This window comes from Marmota flaviventris, chromosome 4 (genome assembly GCF_047511675.1).
Source record: "Marmota flaviventris isolate mMarFla1 chromosome 4, mMarFla1.hap1, whole genome shotgun sequence".
NCBI lineage: Eukaryota > Metazoa > Chordata > Mammalia > Rodentia > Sciuridae > Marmota > Marmota flaviventris.
Genome location: NC_092501.1, coordinates 110,618,026 through 110,636,652, shown reverse-complemented (window position 1 = coordinate 110,636,652; position 18,627 = coordinate 110,618,026).

Below are 18,627 nucleotides of genomic sequence, written 5' to 3'. Positions count from 1 at the left end.
TTGCAGGAGTGATTGGAAGCTCTGTCCCGCCGCGGGCCACTGGGCCTTTTCTGTCGGTGGTCACCCTTCCCCTACCTGGCAGGCGAGGGGGGTGGGGGGCGGCTCTGCCCCTCAGCAGGCCGCTGGGCCCGCTCTGTGTTTGGTCCCAGTTCCCTCTACTATGCCGGCGCAGGGGGAGGGGGCGGCTCAGCCTCTCAGCAGGCGGCTGCTCCTCTTCTGCCAGTGGGTCGCAGGCCCGCCTACCTTGCAGGAGTGATTGGAAGCTCTGTCCCGCCCTGGGCCACTGGGCCTTTTCTGTCGGTGGTCACCCTTCCCCTACCTGGCAGGCGAGGGGGGTGGGGGGCGGCTCTGCCCCTCAGCAGGCTGCTGGGCCTGCTCTGTGTTTGGTCCCAGTTCTCTCTACTATGCCGGCGCAGGGGGAGGGGGCGGCTCAGCCTCTCAGCAGGCGACTGCTCCTCTTCTGCCGGTGGGTCGCAGGCCCGCCTACCTTGCAGGAGTGATTGGAAGCTCTGTCCCGCCCTGGGCCACTGGGCCTTTTCTGTCGGTGGTCACCCTTCCCCTACCTGGCAGGCGAGGGGGGTGGGGGGCGGCTCTGCCCCTCAGCAGGCCGCTGGGCCTGCTCTGTCTTTGGTCCCAGTTCCCTCTACTATGCTGGCGCAGGGGGAGGGGGCGGCTCAGCCTCTCAGCAGGCGGCTGCTCCTCTTCTGCCAGTGGGTCGCAGGCCCGCCTACCTTGCAGGAGTGATTGGAAGCTCTGTCCCGCCCTGGGCCACTGGGCCTTTTCTGTTGGTGGTCACCCTTCCCCTACCTGGCAGGCGAGGGGGGTGGGGGGCGGCTCTGCCCCTCAGCAGGCTGCTGGGCCTGCTCTGTGTTTGGTCCCAGTTCTCTCTACTATGCCGGCGCAGGGGGAGGGGGCGGCTCTGCCCCCCAGCAGGCCTCTGGGCCTGCTCTGTCTTTGGTCCCAGTTCCCTCTACTATGCCGGCGCAGGGGGAGGGGGCGGCTCAGCCTCTCAGCAGGCGGCTGCTCCTCTTCTGCCGGTGGGTCGCAGGCCCGCCTACCTTGCAGGAGTGATTGGAAGCTCTGTCCCGCCCTGGGCCACTGGGCCTTTTCTGTCGGTGGTCACCCTTCCCCTACCTGGCAGGCGAGGGGGTGGGGGGCGGCTCTGCCCCTCAGCAGGCCGCTGGGCCTGCTCTGTCTTTGGTCCCAGTTCCCTCTACTATGCTGGCGCAGGGGGAGGGGGCGGCTCAGCCTCTCAGCAGGCGGCTGCTCCTCTTCTGCCAGTGGGTCGCAGGCCCGCCTACCTTGCAGGAGTGATTGGAAGCTCTGTTCCGCCCTGGGCCACTGGGCCTTTTCTGTTGGTGGTCACCCTTCCCCTACCTGGCAGGCGAGGGGGGTGGGGGGCGGCTCTGCCCCTCAGCAGGCCGCTGGGCCTGCTCTGTCTTTGGTCCCAGTTCCCTGCTTATTGTGACTTTAAATAAAGAATTTTATCAGAGACTTAAAACTTTTAATTGTCTTCTAATCTCATTGAGAACTCATTAGTTTTTTTCATATATCCTTCACTATATTTTTTCATAGTGCAATCAATATTAATGACTGCAGTTGTGCTTTTCTATTAGATAACTCTTGCCCCATGTGAGAACATAAGATCATACACATACACTTCATTACTTTATATATGAAGATTAGTACGTGGAAATGTATAGTTTGATTGTCCTATTTTCTCTTTATAATTTATTTTGAATTTTTCACTAGAATTAAACTTTATATGTATATAGATGATTTGGAATGTCACATTGTTCTTTAATTTGTATTTTGAATTCTGGCACATTTAGGCTCCTTAAAATTGCTTCTCACCAGTAACCATTACATTGAAATTTGATAGACATCTTTCTATTTATTTTTTCTCCTTATACTACTTGATTGCATGATGTTACAGACTACTGATAAATATCATGTTTTAAATAAATAGTATTAAAAAACTAATTCTTAGTCTGAAATAACAGTAGTCTGGAATTGAAATATACTTTGATTTCTAAAAACTAGGATAGGACTTATTTGTAGGCAAAAATGATTTGAATGCTTATTTGAAGTATAAAATAAGAACTCATAAATATTGAAAGTGGAAAATAACTATAAACTAATAAAATCAAGGAAAAAGTTTATAGAAATATAATGTAAGATTGAAAGTATCAGGGGAAATTGAAAAAAATATATGTATGGGCTGGGGATGTGGCTCAAGCGGTAGCGCGCTCGCCTGGCATGCGTGAGGCCCGGGTTCGATCCTCAGCACCACATACAAACAAAGATGTTGTGGCCGCCAAAAAACTAAAAAATAAATATTAAAATTCTCTCTCTCTCTCTCTCTCTCTCTCTCTCTCTCTCTCTCTCTCTCTCCTCCCTCTTTCTTAAAAAAAAAAGAAAAAGAAAAAATATATGTATAGGTGCAGTCTGCCATAATCTTCCATGTAGATGTTCATAAGAGAGATGGTGAGTCTAGCTATTGTGATTAATAAATCCCCTACTTTAATAATGCTTTTGTATTGAAAAGTCAAAAAGAAGACTGCTTTTATAATCTTCATTATGTTGTGCTTAAAAGATTTTGTTCTTAGGCTCATTGCCAATTATTTTTCAATTTATCCATTTCTCAACATTACAGTCTTCTGCTGTTATAATTTAGATAATAGGTGTCCCCAAAAAATTCATGTGTGAGAAAATACAAGAAAGTTTAGAGGTGAAGTGGTTGGGTTCTGAGAGCCTTAATCCAATCAGTAAATTAATCACCTAATAAGGATTAACTGAGTGATGATTGTAGGCATAAAGAATGGGGTTGGGCGAAGTGGATCATTGGGCATGTTTCTTTGGGGTATATATTTTCTGAGTTGGGCTTAATCTCTTTTTGCTTCCTGGAGCATGTCTTGAGCTTCTTTCCTCTTCATATTCTTCTGCCATGATATTCTGCCTCACCTCAAGTCTGGAGATATGAAGCCAGCTGGTTTTGGACTGAGATCTTTGAAACAATGGGCCCCAAATAAACTTTTCATCCTCTAATTGTTTTTGTCAATTCTTTTGGTCACAGATGCGAGAATACTGACTAAAAACAACTGCTATTTCCTGTCTCACCTGGACCCTGAAATACCCACGTACCAGTGTTCCCTGCCTTTCTTTTACCTGCATAGTCAATGTCTGAACATCAGTTCGAGTGAGTTTTTAGAAAAGTAAAATAAAATTACCTCATTCCCTTTTCAAAGCCCTCCTGTGTCTCCCAATAACACTTAAAATAATACCTAAAGTGCTGATAAGGTTTGTAGGACTAAGTAGACTAGCTATGGGGTAACTTTACAATTTCATCTTCTATCACTCTCATCTTTGTTTTATGCTCTCAACCTCAGTTGCTTTCAACAACCAACTCCCATCAATGCTTTCCACAGGCTCTGTTCTATTAATGCATTTTACATTTTCTTAAAAACATTCATCCATGATCTGGCATTGTGTCAAGTATGGTTTATCACTGAATTAAAAGCTTCAGAAGGACTTGGCTTAATTTGTAAAATCAATATTCTAGTCCCAGCCTTTGGATCAGTACCTAGAATATAATGATGTCTAATAATTATGGGATTAATGAAGGAGTGGATAAACAATCACAGTTTGTCTCAGCAAAATGTAATATGGACTGCTCTTAACTGTTTTTTAAATTTTTAAATTTTAAATTTATAGAATTAATCAATCTGGGAAATTTTGAAGCATGGATTTGAAATGTGAAAATTAAAATGGAAAAACAAGCAGTAAATGATTTGGGATAAGCAGAAAAAAATGAGGGGTGGAAAAAATTTGGTATAACCTTCTTCTAATTATGATGCATAATATAGATATAAGGAGAGAACATAGGAAAAAATGGTAAAGATTTTTTTTTATTGTTTTAGTCTTTTTTATCTTTAATTAAGAATACTTCTGATTGGTTTTCACAGAACTCATTCTAAGAGTATATACTTCTGCATGTATCCATTAATATACAGATTAAAAACTCATTACTGATATTTATCCCTTTTTAAAGCTACAAAATTTAAATAAATAAATAATATTATAATTATAACTTACACAAAGCTTCCAAATTACATCACAAAGAAATCAAGGCATAGAAAATTATTTAAGGTAATCAAGAAAGCATAAAATTTCTATAAATATAACTTAATTTTATAAATTAAGTTTGGCCATGTTCATTTTTTAATTATTTTTTTAATGACCCATTCATTTAGGTAGCCAAACTAAATAAACATGTTGTGCAAAGGATCCTGATTAAAATCCTTAAATCATTTCTGCTTCAACACACTTGATAACTAGTTTTGCAATTTTGTGTCTGGCTTGGTTATGTTCCCAGCAGGTTATTAACAATTAATTAGCAATACTTTTCAAATGTTATCTGTGTTAGTCTACTAATTGCAGGAAAGGAAAATGGAATTTCCCTTTGTAAACAAGTTGTAATCATGATCATTTGTTTTAGATAAGGCCATACAAATTTTCTTTTTATTTGTGTTATTGTTACTGAGATTTACAGCTGAAAAGAATGAATTGTACATATGACTATGGAATGAAGCTGTTTTTAAATTCTATAACAGATATTAAAAACTTTTAGTTTTGGACAGCAACAGTTCAGTTTTTCACTGCTTGCATCTTAATCCTCAGAAAAGAAGAGCACTGTGTGCCTGAGTGCATGTGGGCTTGTGTGTATGTGTGTTTTTAAATTGATGGCTCACAAGGAATCTTGGCAGAACTTGTTTAGATTAGCAATTCTGATTCCAGAGTAAGCATAAATTTCATATTTTTATCAAAGTCTTAATGGTTTCTTTTAAAAAATCAATTTCCTCATGTTTTAAAACTACCAAGTTAAAATTGTAGTCAATAATTACACATATTTTAATATTTATAGTCTTTAATATTTTATCTAGTAGTTGCTATCCTTGACTTATTCCATTTCTGGATATGACTATGTCTTATTATGCTTTTACAGCTACTTATATTCATAGAATCCTAACTAGCATTAATCTTTGGTATTTTCTACTCCAGCAACCTAATTTTATAGCTAAGAAAACTTCATGTAAGGAAAATAATTTCAATTTCAAAGGTCATTGTAGTAGACACAATTGATTGATTTAGTCACATATGTCCCTAATTCTTTTTAATGTGCCTTTTTAGAAAGCAGATGCTGAAAATACAAAAGTGAATCTTCTTCACTTAAACAATATGTATGTTCAAATACACCTAGGCAGACTTAGATTTGGACCTAAATAAGTGCAGAGACACAGCCCCAAAATAATCTACTTTAATAGTTCAGGTTGTATTGGACTTCTATCCCTTGGAGCCCAAATCATAGTGATCCCCACTTTGGAGCTTTGGGTATTTCATTGTGCAGGAAGAAGATAAGGAACAAGTGGAACATGTGGTTGATGCCTTCTTGAGGCAAACTCTGGAATAGGTAAGAATAATTATTGCAGGCCCTCCTTCCATGCCAGCATCTGCTTATGCAGGACTTTCAATAATTTTGAAAGTGCATATACATTCTATATTAAACTTTGTTCTGCTTAAATAAAATAGAGTTATTCCTTTTATATGAGAAAAATTAAGAGTAGTTGCATATAGAGATATTGATAAAAGTACCATGTTTTGAAATAGAACCAAGAACTCTTAGCCATCCAGGGCTGATGGAGAATAGAAAAGTAGGGACTGGAAATGTATGCAAATATTAAAAAATCATTTAGAAAGCAATCAAAATGATATTTCTTTTTTTAATATTTATTTTTTAGGTGTAGATGGACACAACACAATGCCTTTATTTTTATGTGGTGCTGAGGATTGAACCCAGGTCCACCCGTGCCAGGCAAGTGCTTTACTGCTGAGCCACAATCCCAGCCCTCAAAATAATATTTCAGTGTACTATCATATAGGCAAAGATAAATATTCTGCATTTTTGCCTATTAGAGATAGCAATGTTGATATATGAACTATTTTTCTATTTTTTCCAAAGTTTTTCATATTACAGTACAGATCATCCTTTGCAATCCATGCCTGGCACTCCACTATACTGTGTGACACATCAGGAGTGATAGTTCACCTAAGAAATCACATTATTGGTACCAAAATATGTTTCTCATTCAAGATTTGAATATAAGCATCCCCAAAAGAACCATTATCTCTCTTTTTATTAGTCATTCTAACATCTCTCCTTTTAAAATCTTTTTGACTATCTTAAAATTCAAGTTTTATATATTAGCAATGCTTTTCTCTACCTGTTTAACACTTGAGAGTCATTTTTTACTAACTTATGCACATACCATGTGAACCAGAAAATATACCCTTCATGAAGCTATTACATTTTAGCAAGTACATAGAATACATTTTAAAAATACAAGTTACTATAATTTTAAATGAGTTGCCTTGAAAACATCAAGAAATTTTTATACATAAGCAGGTGAAAACATTTACTATTTTTATATAGTGAAAGTAGATCAAACCTGGAAAGTATATAAAACGTGAATGACATATTGACTTAACCATGATGGAATACTCTTCCTACCAGAAAACAGAATACATTTTCTTTATTAGTGCATAAACAATCAGGACTGATTGTATTATAAAACACATTTGAATTAAGGGAAATAAAATTACACAAAATATACTGTCTCATATATAAAAACTTCATTATAAATAAAAAACTGAAAGGTGTCTAAAATTGTCTTAGATATTTGAAAATTAAAAAGAATATGCCTAAATATTTTCTGTATATGTCTAAATAATCCCTAGGTTAATGGAAAAACACAAAATATTATAAAGTATATTAAACAATTAAATAAATATACAAAATATCCAAATTTGTGGGACCCAACAAATAAGGGAAATTTACAGTATTAATGCTTATATTATAAACAGGTTATTATAAATGAACTATAAAGGCAATCAAAGAGAAAAGAGAAACTGGAAAGAATTATATTTTTACAATACATATATATTGAATGTTTCAATTTATATTAAGGAATAATCATAATTAAAATAAATTTAGATGAACATATATCCAGACAACACAGACTATTAAAATATATATATATATATATATATATATATATATATATATATATATATATATATATATATATATATATTGCAATATCAAAATGACCTTTACTGCTATATTAAGAATTGATCTCATATTAGACTTAATAATACAGGATAATAAATTGTGTGTCAGTATAGTGAGGGAAATATATGTATTTGTATGTATTAACAAATTTGAATCAGAATATTTTTTTTACTCAAAATCAAGTTATTATATTTATAATGAAATGTATTTGTATTTCTGAGTGCTCAGCTGAGTTAGAATGGACATTGAAACTTATTTCTAGGTTTTTCTCTGATCACACTGGCAATTTCTCAGTCATTGGACTGAGACACTATAGGTTTTTATACTTCAATCTTGTTTCAACATTTCATCTTACTCTAAGATCTTCTGCAAATATCTGCTTTTGCTGTTATAACTGCTCAGTCTGATCACTTCATGGGATGGCCTGGGCAACCCTAGCTGGCACTTCCTTCTCTGAGATTGTTCATGAACAGAAGTGTAGTTGCTTAGAACTTGGGATTCCTCAAAAATGCATTCTAACTTATCCTATTCCCTATTCTAGGTTCTGACATTATGTGTCCCCACAAAATTCATATGCTGATACCTAATTTCCATTGTGGTAGTCAAACAAGATAGTGTATTTGAGAAAAGATTCGTTTATGAAATATCCACCTTCATAAATGAAAATAACCTTCATAAAAAAGACCTGAGAGAGTTTGTCAGTCCTTTTTATCTTCCGAGAACACAAAAATAGCATTACCAATAGATAGCAGACTTTTTCATAGTCTCTAGACTGTGAGCAATAAATATTTGCTGTTTATAAAATACCCAGTCTCAAATGTTTTGCTATAGCAGCCTGAATGAACTGGTATGCCCTCCTAGTCTCCATCTAGATATCTGTTCTTTAATTTTGAAATTTTAAGGATTTTTGCTTTTTTTAGAGTCTATTTATTCATTGAAGTAATCTTTCACTTACTCTATTTTCTCTTTGATTTCACTCCTTATACCATCATTTATTTCAGAGATCAGTTTAACCATGTACATTGTAAAATCCTTCTCTGACATTTCTTCTACTGTGCTCTCCGTGTATTTTGTTAATGGAGCATCTTGTTTTGGTTGGGGTGCTTTTTTCCCTTATTTTTTTTTTTTCATGCAGTTTGTGTTTTTTCCCATCTAGAGGATCTGAGACAGAACAGATTTCTACCCTATGGACTTATAGTTCCTGAAAGTTTCTAGTACCTTATCTTCAAGGGGGAGGGCAATATTAACAGCACCCAATGTAAATAGCATACAGTCTTAAAATTAATAGCTCCTATTAAGATGTCTACAGTCTTGCTGAAATAAACATAAATGATGAGGTCAATTACAGTCTGCAATATAAACAGTAAATTTGCTAAAAGGGTTTATAATTTCAAATGATGGATAAAGAAACAACAGAAGTGGAGTAGGATGTGATATTTTTGAACAAAAGGAAAGAAGTTACAAGTGAAATTTATAGGAAGAGTTGAAGAGGAATTGATAAAAAAAATGGCTGTTAGCAAGAAAAAATATTGAAAGAAAATTCAGGGAAATAAATGAGGGGAAAAATGTACAAAGAAAAAACTAAAAATATAAGAATGCACAACAAAACTGTAAAATACTTTTCATATATCCCAGGCCTCAAAAACTGATGCATGAAAAAACTTAGTTTTCAAATGGTAGAGAAGTGAGAGATGATAATAATAATAACAACAACAACAATAGAAAATTGAACAAATATTTCTGTCAGTGTTCAAAATTTCTCAGCTTCCCTTCTCAGCTGTTAGGTGGGGTTGTCTGGAGTTTGATGGTAGCTGCAGTCTGGTGGGTGCTAGAATGGTTGGCTGAGTGAGATGATAGCAAGATTCTCTCACAATCTCTTCCAACTTTCCTACCTAATGGAATCAGTCCCTTCTTTTCCTGGGCATTTCAGGGCTTTCCCCAGCTTCTCCAACATGTGCTGCCTGCCCTGGGCAAAATGACCCCAGGCTCCAACTTTTCACAGGACCACCTGGCCCAGCCTGGCCGATGCAGACCCAGTCACTATTGGATGGAACTGTTACAGATACCCTAGGCCTGGCATGGTGAAGTCCTAAGATCTCAGTGCCATTTCAACTTACAGAAAGACCGGCAGGGATGTGCTCACACAGAGGAGTAGCCCTTAAAAAAAGCGTAAGGACGGTGGCCACCAGCACTCCCTGCAGGAAGATGTCAGGTGTAGCCAAACCTGCAACCACCCTGACACTGGTTCTCCAGGTCCTGGCTAGTGTCCCCAGGCAAGGACTGCACCATGAGATGGTGGTGGCGGCAAGTGTGCTGACACCCTGACACCCCTGACACCCCCAGCCCTGGATTATATGCCAAGATGGAGATGGCTATGTGCAATCAAACTGAATCAGGAAAGCGATTTAAACACATCAATGATTTAAATATGATTTACACATATCAGTTTCAAGTATTAAAATAGAAGATGCCATCAAAAGTCTACCAACCAAGAAAAGCCCAGGACCATATGGATTCTCAGCCTAGTTCTACAAGACCTTCAAGGAAGAATTAACACCAATACTCTTCAATTTTTTTTTTTTTGAAATAGAAAAGGAGATAATGCTTCCAAAATCATTCTATGATGATAGAATCACCCTGATACCAAATCCAGAAAAAGACACATCAAGAAAAGAAAATTTAAGACCAAAAAACCTGAATAACATAAAAGCAAAAATTCTTAGTAAAATAGTGGAAAATTGTATACAAAGACATATTAAAATGATAGTGCATCGTGATCAAATAGGATTCATCCCAGGGATGCAAGGTTGGTTAAACATACAGACATCAGTAAATGTAATATATCATATCAAGAATCAATGTAATATATGTAATATATCAAAGATAAGAATCATGAGTATCTCAATAGGCACATAAAAAGTGTTTGACAAAATACAGCAACCTTTATGTTCAAAACACTAGAAAATATTGGTATAGTAGGAACATACCTCAACATTATAATAGCTATCTATTTTAAAGTCAAGTTCAGCATTGTTTTAAATAGAGAAAAAATGGAAACATCCCTCTAAAAACTGGAACAAACAAGGATGCCCTCTTTTGCTACTTCTATTCAACATCTTCCTTGAAATTCGAATCAGAGCAATAGGAGAAAAAAATCAAAAGGATACAAATAGGAAAAGAATAAATCAAACTATGACTATTTGCCAATGACATGATTCTATATTTAGGAGATCCACAAAATTCCACCAGAAAACTTTGAGAACAAATAAATGAATTCAGCAAAGTCGCAAGATAAAAAATCAACACCCATATAATCAAACACAGTTCTACACATCAGTGATAAGTCTAATAAAAGAGAAATTAGGAAAAGTACCCCTTTTATGATAGCCTCAAAAAAGAATACTTTGGAATAAATCTAACAAAAGAGGTGGAAGATTTCTATAATGAAAACCAGAGAATACTAAGAAATTGAAAAAGACTTCAGAAGATGGAAAGATCTCCAATGCTCTTGGATAGGCAAAATTAATATTTTCCAAATGTCCATACTAACAAAAGCATTATATAGACGTAATACTGTCAGGGGCCAGCCAAGAGCTGTGTGTGTGAGTTGTGAGCATTTTGAGCTTATGAGCAGACTGGAATGATGTTGTTCTGTCTGGGCTGTTCATGTATGTGTCCTTTTTGCTTGCTCTGACTTTTAAACCCACAAAGCACCTGAGATGGATGTGACTTGCCAAGATGTCAGTAAATATACTGACCACAAGATATTATGAAGCTGAGTGAACCCCCTGAGACCTGACTCTTCGCCTTATTTGTAAAGAACACTCCATTGAACCTCCTGTTGTGTGTCCCCCCGCCCCCATATAAGAATAAAGAACTCAGGTGGCTTTCTCTCTTTCTAATGGATCCCTGAGGTCTAGAGCCATCCTGAATTTTGAAAATGTATTTATGTGTGCTTGCATGCTTTCTTTGCCATTTTTTCAATTATTGATGTAGTTAGATTTTGTGAACCCAGCATAGGTTGCCAGTCCAGTTAGTTGGCGATATAATGGAATTCCTACTAAAATTCCAATGACATTTTTCATAAAACTATGAAAAACAATCATGAAATTCACCTGGAAAAATAAGAGACAAAGAAAGGTAATGTAATCTTTGGCAAGAGGAGTAAAGCAGGAAGCATCAGAATACCACACTTTAAACTATACTACAGAGCCATAGTAATAAAAATGACATGTTATTGGCTATAATAAAGGCACCTAGACAAATGATACAGAAAACCAGACACAGAGAAAACCCCACATAAATACTAGATAAAGTCACCAAAAACATTCACTAGAGAAAAGATAGTCTATTCAACAAAAGGTTCTGGGAAAATTGGAAATCCACATCTAACAAAATAAAATTAAACCGTTATCTCTCACCATTCATGAAACTCAACTCAAAGTGGATCAGAGACTTACACACTACAACAGAGACCCGGTGTCTACTAGAAGAAAAAGTAGGCCCAAATCTTCACCGTGTCAGCCTAGGATCTTATTTGCTTACCAAGACTCCTAAAGCACAAGAAGTAAAATCAAGAATAAATAAGTGGGATAGACACAAATAAAAAAGCTTCTTTTCAGCAAAGGAAGCAAGCAATAATTATGGAGAGAGAGCCTACACAATGGGAGAAATATTTGCCATCTGTACCCTAAATAGAGCATTATTCTCCAGGATATATAAAGAACTCAAAACTTAAACCAACCAACCAAACAAACAAATACAAAATAACCCAATTAATAAATAGGCAAAGAAACTGAATGAAAACTCTAGAGAATAAATAAATATTGAAAAAATGTTCAAAATCTCTAGCAATTAGAAAATGCAAATCAAAACTACTCTAAGATGTCATCTCACTTCAGTCAGAATGGCAATTATCAAGAATACAAGTAACAAATGTTGGCAAGGATGTGAGGGAAAAGGTATATAAACTGAAAGCACCATTTGACCGAGCTATCCCACTCCTCATCTTATACCCAAAGGATTTAAAATGAGCATGCTATCTTAAGGCTGCCACATCAATGTTCATAGCAGCTCAACTCATAATAGCTAAAGCATGGAACCAAACTAGATGTCCAATACATGAATTGATAAAAAAAAATGTGGAATACGTACATAATAGATTATTACTCAGCCTTAAAGAAGAAAGAAATTATGGCATTTACAGCTAAATTGATGAAGCTGGAAAATATCATGCTAAGAGAAATAGCCAATTCTGAAAATCAAAAAAGAAAAAGTTTTCTCTGTTATGAAGATGCTAATTCACAATAAGCAGGGTGGGGGCTAGGGAAGAATAGAGTTACTTTATAATAGGTGGAATGAAGTGAAGGGGAGGATGGAGTATGAGGTTATGATGTATAGTACAATGAATTGGACATTACTCCCTTATGTATATGTATGACTACATGACCGGTGTGATTCTATATCATGTACAACCAAAAGAATAACATGTTATACTCCATGTATGTAGATATATCAAAGTGCATTCTACTGTCATGTATAACTAATTAGAACAAATTTATTTTTTTGAAATTTTGTTTAATAAAGATAAACAAGTTGGGCAAGTAGTTAATGGAAGAATGTATAATTCCCATAAATAAAAATCTATTTCTCAGGCCAAAAATGAGGAAAAATACTCAGTGAGTTGATTTATAAAGTCTGAACCTTTTCAAGATTAATTTCCCCAATAATTCCAAAATACTAATGTCCTAAATATTAACCATCACATGACAGATTATGTTTCAATCTCTTCCCTTGGTTTTGAAAATTTTAACTTATTTTCTATGATTATTTTAAATTGTAGTTATTTTTAATGTCAAAAATTAAAATGCTTAAATACACAAGCAAACAAACTATTCTACCCTCTTATATTTTTAGTCACTCAAGGGTCAGGGTTGACCTCTAGTTTTATAGCTGACATATGGCATTATCACTCTATGATTGGTGTTATTGTTAAGCACAAATTTCTAAGAGGAAAATCCAGAATATGCACAGCACCATAGTACACAACTTATCTATTCAGGTGCTTCAGAACAAATTTATTTTCTTAGAGATATCTTTCCATATTGGGTATAAATTAGACATAAAAAGTACCCCAAAATTTGTCTTACATATTGCTAAAAGCATCACTCAATCTGAGTGAAAGAAACAAATGTGCATCTTTTTTCACATATTTTGTCATTCATGTTGGAAATATGTTTTAAAACTAAAAATGAAAGAGGACCTATAAAGATCAGGTCCATAGTAGCCCATTCAATAACAGCTTAAGCTGTCCTACCCACCATATAATAGAGCCATTAAATCTGAAAATAAATTGTAAGAACAGATAGTTACAAAATGTATCTTATTGAGACAAATTTTGTCAGGAATGTTATGCCTGAATCTCAAAAACCTGTAATCTGGTATGACTGATTATGAGATAAACCTTTTTTTTAAAAAAATAAAATAAAAGGAAATCTAAATTAAATGTAAAACCATTATTATAGCATAATTCACTCAGTTTATAATTCATAAACTTTTATTCATATCAAAGTAAATACAATGGACTCTGGAATTATAAGAAAATTGCAATAAGGATAGATGTAGTTTGCTTTTATCTGATAAAACAGCTTATTGTACTAGTAAATAGGTCATAGGTACTATGACTAGTACAATTTACTGATACTTCTTGACAGCATTTTGGTAAATTGTGGCTTGTAATTTTTCCAATCTATTTTTTCCCTTCAGCTTATTTTTTGTCTTAATTTGTAATATAAAAGTAATATATATTTTTTACTCATGTCCATTTTTTTCAATGCTGGAATTGAACTAGGGGACTGAAAATATGCTATGAAAATATGAAAGCACTCAACCACTAGGTTTCATTCCTAGCTCTTTTTACTTTATTTTGTGAAAGGATCTCAGAAAGTTGCACAGACTGGCCTCAAAATTGAAATCACCTTGCCTCAGTCTCCAAAGAATCTGGAACTATATAGATATGTCAAACAAACCTGGCTGGTTTTCCTTCTTGATACATTATATCTCCTGGTTAATGTTTCAAAGAGCCCATGTGAGTGATACATTTTTGAATCCTGCTACCTGAAAATACCTGAATTTAAATCTACTTAGTTTCTAGCAAATACTTTTTTCTCAAAATATTTTGTAAATTTTCTTTCTGTAAATGTCTGCCATCTAAACTGTTGATTGTTCTGTTTTTGTGCAAAAAAAAAAAAAAAATACAATTTTATTGGTGAGCTTTTCATTTGGTTCATTAAAGAAAGCATTTGAACAAAATATTCATGGATTTACTATGGTATATTTAAAGAAATTTTTTTTCCTGTTTGGCAATTAGTAATCTTTCACTCTGAATATTTTTTTAAACTTTTAATAAAAAGTACTGGTAATATTTTCTTCAAATATTGTCTGCTTATTCTATTATCAAAAATTTCAGTCTTTTTTTTGGTATTGTCTTAGATTGGTTTTGGACTTTATGGACCTATTCTCAATGTCTCAAGCTTTTTTCAGGGAATGTTTTGAAAAAATATTATAAACTTCAATTTATTAGTAATTTTGCAGTAATTTTAATCTTCATTCCAAATATTGATATGAGTAGTAACTTTCTTTTGCAAGTTGTGTGTATGTATGTGTGTATGTGACAGAGAGAGTGTATGTGTTTGTGGTATGTGATTTATTTCATGTCCAATTTTCAAATTATCAGTATTCATGTGGAGTTGGACACTAGTATTTTGCTGATGTTCTGATGGAGACCAGACTTCCATATTATGTCTCACCTGGAGCCCTGAGGAATAGAATCAGCCTTTTATGCACTAAGACCTCTGAAACCATGAGCCCTCAAATAAGCTTTTTCTCCTATACAATTGTTCTAGTTTGATTTTTTTTTTTTTTTGTCATAGCACTGAAATAAAACACAATGTTTCATAATATTTCTAAAAATTTGATGTGGGGAAAGAATATGGGATGTGTTTAGTCCACACTATTGAAACTGGGTGTTCTATTAAGTATTATCTTGTTAATGAATCTAGTGATATATTTCTTTTTTATGCCTTATGTTAGAAAGTAACTATGTTGGCATAAGTACATTTTTCTATATTTGTCTGGGTACTTACATTTATGTATCAGAGTTTCTGACCTATTTTGGGTCAAACAATTCTCTAGTAAATGAATTGAAACATGTATCAGGATGTAAATTTTTGGCTGTAACCAGAAAAAAAAAAAAAAAACAAAGAGAAATTAATGCATTGCAGCAATTGACAGTACTGATTTAAGTAAATTTTAAAAAGTTTCTTCTCAGGGAAAGAAACAATCTGTGAGATGAATAGACAGCCAACATCTTGGGAGCAAATTTTTACTCCTCACACCACACATCAGATAGAGCATTAATTTCTAGGTTATATAAAGAATTCAAAAAGCTAAACACCAAAAAACAAACAAACAAACAAACAACCCAATCAACAAATGGGCCAAGGACATAAACAAACACTTCTCAGCAAAGGATATTCAATCAATTAACAAATATATGAAAATATGTTCATCATCTCTAGTAATTAGACAAATGCAAATCAAAACTACTCTAAGATACCATCACACTTCAGTCAGAATGGCAGCTATTACGAAGACAAACAATAATAAGTGTTGGCGAGGATTTGGGGAAAAAGGCACACTCATACATTGCTTGTGGGACTCCAAATTGGTGAAGCCAATATGGAAAGCAGGATGGAGATTCCTTGAAAAACTTGAAATGGAATCCCTCTCCGCGGTCTATACCCAAAGTACTTAAAAACAGCATACTACAGGAACATAGCCACATCAATGTTTATAGCAGCACAATTCACAATAACTAAACTGTGGAGTCAACATACCTGCCCTTCAGTACATGAATGGATTAAAAAATGTGGCATAAATACACAATAGAATATTATGCAGCAATAAAAGAGAATAAAATCATGGCATTTTCAGGTAAATGGATGCAGTTGGAAAAGATAATGCTAAGTGAAGTTAGCCAATCCCCCCAAAACAAATGCCAAATGTTTTCTCTGATATAGGTGACTGACTCATTATGGGGTAGGGAGAAGGAGCACGGGAGGAATAGACGAACTATAGATAGGGCAGAGGGGTGGGAGGTTAAAGGAGGGTGCAAGGGATAGCAATGATGGTGGCATGTGATGGACATCATTATCCAAAGTCCATATAGGAAGACATGAATTGGTGGTAAAATACTTTATATACAAACAGAGATATGAAAAATTGTGTTCTATACGTGTAATAAGAATTGTGATGCCTTCTGCTGTCATGTGCTGGGAGCCATTAGCCAAGTAGGTATGACAATTTCCTTGCCAGCGTACCCCATGTTGCTTAGTGGAAGGACTCGTGGAAATAGGACATTTTGCAGTGACATTGAATGTAGGTGACCTTGCTCAAGGACCAGGGCAGATTAGGGTGTTCCCGGTTTAGGATAATCGGGTTTAGGGCGTTCCCAGTTTAGGTTCCAGGTTTAAGGTTTAAGATTATTCCTGCTGGGAATAGGGCGTATCCTGCTGCCTGAGTTCCCCTTGAGTTCTCACGGGATTCAGACAGTATATTTTTGGGAGACACAAGCCCAGTGGATGTGGATTTGGGCAGAGAACGTGGATTTCACCAGAACGTGATTGTAGATGGCTGGTGTGAGTTCGGGAATAAAGAGTTGCTGTTTGAATCTACAAGCTGTGTGGTGGCTCGTGATTGTGTGCCCAGCCAGACTGCGGCATTTGGCGGCCCGTACGGGGAACTTCTGAAGCTTGGAGGTAAGTGAAATTGCTCGTCCCTGAGGAAGAGCAAAAGAATGGGTGACCATTTAAAAAAAAAAAACAGTGCGTTCTTGTTTTGATTTATCTTGTTTTTGTTTCAAGCTGCCTATCCCTAGATATTTCTCAGGCAAACTGGAAAAAAATGGTTGACTAAAGGTTTGAAGTTTGTCGGCCCTGAGGAAGAGAAAATTGATACAACGATTTTTTATTCCGTTTTTGTTTCATTCTGTTTCAGTTTTGTTTTGTGTTATCTTACTGGGTTGCATTATCTTTATAGTAGATTAGAAATTAGTAAAAAACAAACCGAAAAGATGTTAAGTAAATTGTTAGAGGTTCAGACCATGGAGAAAGACATTTTAGATCAAGCAAAAGAGAAGGTCTCTCGAGCTAGTCAGACAGAGGAAGAAAATTTAAAGGAAAAAGCGTTGTTAGGAAAAAGGCCACAACAGGAGGCTGTTACTAACTCCGTTTTATCACAAGAGGGCGTAATTCAACCAACAGCCCCACCGATGGAGACAGCTGAGTGGCCCTCAAACCCTGTAGTTGATAAATGGGATCCTGAGACAGGACCTCACAGATTAGCATGCCCTGTACTTGAACAGATAGGAGGACAGCGAATTCACCGTGCTTTAGATTTTAAAACAGTGAAGCAGTTAAAGGAGGCTGTAACAACCTATGGTCCCCAAGCTCCCTTCACGGTAAGCATGGTCGAGTCCATTACTAACTTGGACATGACGCCAGCAGATTGGGCTAGCATGTGTAAATCTGTACTAAATGGAGGACAATATTTGTTATGGAAGGTTGCCAATGAGGAATTTTGTGCGGAGACAGCTAGGCGAAATGCACCAGCCGGTTACCCTCAAAGAAATCTAGATATGTTGTTAGGAAAACGACCTTATGAGGGTCAACGGCAACAAATTTAATATGATCCTGCTATATATGCACAAATTGCTGCAGACGCAGTTAGGGCATGGAAGACTTTACAAGGACATGGAGATTTACAAGGTCAGCTATCTAAGGTAATACAGAGAGCTAATGAACCTTACGCTGACTTTGTAGATAGGCTAATTCAAACGGCTGCCAAAATTTTTGGGGATACAGAACAAGCAATGCCATTAATAAAACAACTGGCTTATGACCAAGCAAATCGTTGCTGCAGAGAGGTTATTAGACCATGGAGACATGAAGATTTAAACACATATATTAAATTATGTAGAGATATTAATGAACAAGGGCAAGTCTTGGCAGCTGCAGTACAACAGGCTTTAGATGCCAGGCCAAAAACATGCTATGATTGTGAACAAACAGGACATTTTAAAAGGAATTGCCCCATAGGAGGAGGGTTTAACAAAAGTAGGTATCAAAGGAATAGAATACCGGGTATTTGCCCACGATGCCGTAGAGGGAGACATTGGGCTAATGAATGCCGTTCTCAAACCACCATAGAGGGTACTCCCTTATCAAAAAACGGACAAAGACCAGGTATTTATCCACAATATCGTGGAGAAAGACATCAGGCTCCATTGCCAAAAAAACAGACAGGGGGGACCAATGCCCCAGGGCCCACAACCACAAATCTACGGGGCAGTGGAGGAACCCAACAACACCATCAGGGTAGTGCCTAGGACACATTGTCCATTAAATCCCTCATCAGACAAACCCGAGGGAGTGCAGGGT